Source organism: Tupaia chinensis, unplaced genomic scaffold, assembly GCF_000334495.1.
Source record: "Tupaia chinensis unplaced genomic scaffold, TupChi_1.0 Scaffold144991_2, whole genome shotgun sequence".
NCBI lineage: Eukaryota > Metazoa > Chordata > Mammalia > Scandentia > Tupaiidae > Tupaia > Tupaia belangeri.
Window position 1 is genome coordinate 22200 of NW_006204851.1, and position 3352 is coordinate 25551.

Genomic DNA, 3352 nt, shown 5'->3' on the forward strand with positions numbered 1-3352 from the left:
AAAGAGTTTGGAGAAGAGAAACAATCCAAGATCTAAATTCTAGGGCACACCAATGGTAAGAAGTTAGGAATGAGAGGAGAAATCAAGAAAGGACACTAGGTAGGAGACGCCAGTGAGGTAGCCGGTGAGAGAATGGTGTCCTAGAAGCAATGAGGAGAAAAGGCTTCAAGAAAAAGGGAAGGTTCAAATGTTTCAAATGCTGCTGAAGTGTTAATCAAGAAGAGGACAGAGAATTGACAACATGAAGATGTATTTGTGATTTTGAAAGGTGACATTTAGGGCCAGCTCTGTAACTTAGTGCTTAAGGGAGCAAGATTCCACATGCCCAAACATGATTTGATTCCAGGCCCCACTGGCTTGAAAAACATGCCAGGTGCACATGTGTGCATGCCCACACTTACAGCAAGTTAGAGAAATGTAGGTGAAGGGATTATAGTGTGACCATGTTCCATAGTGAGCGTTTTTTCCCTCGCCTGTCTTTCTCTTTCTGGGGAACACACATACCCTCTAGAAATAAAAAAAAAAAGTGCCATTTGGATGGAGTGTTAGAGACAAAAAGCCTAATTGGAAGTGATTTGAGAGAGAAATGAAGAGGAATTGCAAACAGCGTAGATAGCTCTTTCAAGTAATTTTACTGTAAAAGGGCAAAGAAAAATGGAAAGAATTCAGAGAATACAGGGTGAATGGAGAGCTTTAGTTTAAAAATAATAGATACTATAGCATGTAAAGGAAGAAATCATTAATGCAAGAGAAAGGTGAGACCTTCTTGCATGATGCAATGCTCTTAAGCAGGTGAGACGATATGGGATTAAGGGTAGGAGAAGAGTAAGGTAAAGGAACCAGAATTTGAACCAGATCTCCCTTACTTGAAAGCCTCCTACACCCAACAGCCAAGCTAAATGTTATTCAGACAATACCCATTAAAAACTTCCAGGGGCCAATAGGTGGCATAGTGGTTAAGGTGCTGGATTCCCATATGGCCAACTAAGGTTCAAGTCTCAGACCCAGTGGGTTAAAACTCATGTCAGGTGCATGTGCATGCATGCCCAAAATCCCAAGAGGAGAATGGAGGAGAAGGGACTATGGTGTGACCATCTTCCCTCGGGGGTGATTTTTCACTTTCTCTTTCTCTGTCTCTCTGGCAAGCACATGTTCCCTATGGCAATAATCTTTCTCTAAAAAAAAGAACTTCCAGGGGCCAGTCAGTGAGCAAGTGAGTGAGCAAGTGACATGGTAGTTAAGACAGCTCGCTTCTGCATGACAAATTATGTGGTTCAAGTCCTAGACTTGGTGGCTTGAAAAACATGCTGGACATGTATATGTGCATGCCCAAAATCCTGAGAGGAAAGTGAAGAAGAAGTGATTGTAGCATGATCATCCGCATGAGGGGTGCGTCCTTACTTTCTCTCTCTTTCTACCATTCTGTCTCTCCCCAGTGAGCGCACATGCCCTGTAGCAAAAATTATATACATATATATAACTTAGCAGCCAGTCAGAGAACATGGTGGTTAAGGTGGTTGAATCTCACCTGGCTGACTATGTGGTTTGAGTCTTGAACCAGGTGGCTTTAAACACACTGGGCACTTGTGGGTACATGCTCAAATCCTGAGAGTAGAATGGAGAAGAGATTGTGATGTGCTCATACCCCTGGGGGCTATTTCTCACTTTACCTCTCTCTCTCTGTCTTTCCAGTGGTCACACACGCCCTATAATAAATTTTAAAAAAGGTAAATATGAGCAGGTAAAGGGTGTATAGGATCTCTATGAAGCATTTCTTATTACTGCATGTAAATAAATAATTTGATCCTAAAAAAAGCAAATGGGGGGACCCACAGTTGGCGTAATGGCTATGTCATTTGATTTCTATGTAGTCAACTGCAGTTCGAGTCCTGGACCCAGTGGCTTAAACTCACGCTGGGTGCATGTGTGTGCATGCCCAAGATCGAGTGCATGTGCACTGTAGCAAAAACCTCTTCAAAATAAAAAAGCAAATGGGAAAAGATCTTTATATAGGATTTACTGTGGAGTTCCTAAGTGAAAGACATCAATAGATAGTTGTAGATATTTGAGTTAAAAAAATGTAAAGGTCAAAAGAATTCTGATTCTGAGTGCAGAAACCATGTCCTGATTTATATTTAACTGTTCTAAAGTAAAAAAAAAAGGAAAGAAGAATAACAGAAAGCTCAAAGCTCATTTCTCATGGCATTGTTTATTCTCCTTTTTTGCATTCATCATTTTTTTCCCCTCAGTTGGATCCATTGCAATCACTGAGGCTTATTTTAAGCCAGCCATATCATCTAGGTAGAATTGGTCATGTCAACTCTAAACTGAAGGGAACTCTCCAAAATGGTGATTCTAGAAAAAAAGGATTTATCAGCATTTGAGGGCCAATTGCATTCTCTGGGCATCTCCCAGTCCCACTGGCCTCTGTTTTCCTTTCCTTTCCTTTCCTGTCATATTGTCCCAAGATTGGGTTTCATCCTTTTTTTTTTTTTTTACAGGAGACAGATCAGGCTTGCCTGGAAAGAAAACATCCCTGGAGAGATTAGACTCTGACTAATTCTCATTTCCAGCATCTAAAGGCAGTGGATTAGATTAAGAAATGCATAACATAATACTGTGCTCCAATTGTGCTATATGAGCTCTCTTAATATATGGCATTTTTCATGGAAGCCAGCCAAGGTGGTTCTTAGAAACAGATGCTGAGTGCTATATTGGTCTCATTCCCTTCAAACCTAGGAAGAGGACAAGAGGAATAACTTAGATTTATAGCATAAAAAGGACTTCTGGTTATTATTCTAGCTCAGTTGTAACCAAATCAAAGCCATAAGTTTCACATTGGTGTGTATTGTGCAAGCTGCAGAGGGAGTGGGTAGAAATGCAATTCTCTTGCAGTTAGTACCTATGCACAATGGGACCAAAATCAAGCATTAAGCTGGACAGGTTTGGGTGTTGTTGTTTTGTTTTGTTTTGGTTTGGTTTGGTTTTGGTTTTGGTTTTTAGAGAGGGAGTTTTGCTATAGGGTGCATGCGCTTGCTGGAGAGACAGAGAGACAGAAAGCAAGAAGTCACCCTCCACAGAGATAGTCATGCCACAGTCCTTTCTCCATTCTCCTCTGGGGATCTTGGGCACACAGACACACACACCCAGTGTGAGTTTAAAGCCACTGGGTCTGGGACTCAAACTACGGTCCACTATGTGTGAGTCCAGGAACATAACCATTTTGTCATCTGCTGGTCCCCAGGCCTGGGTGATTACTTCCTGTTTCCTTATGAAACATCCAAGTGCCATTCACTGATTTTTCCATCTTGTTTTTATCTTTTTTATTTTCTCTACCCTGTCTCTACCTATT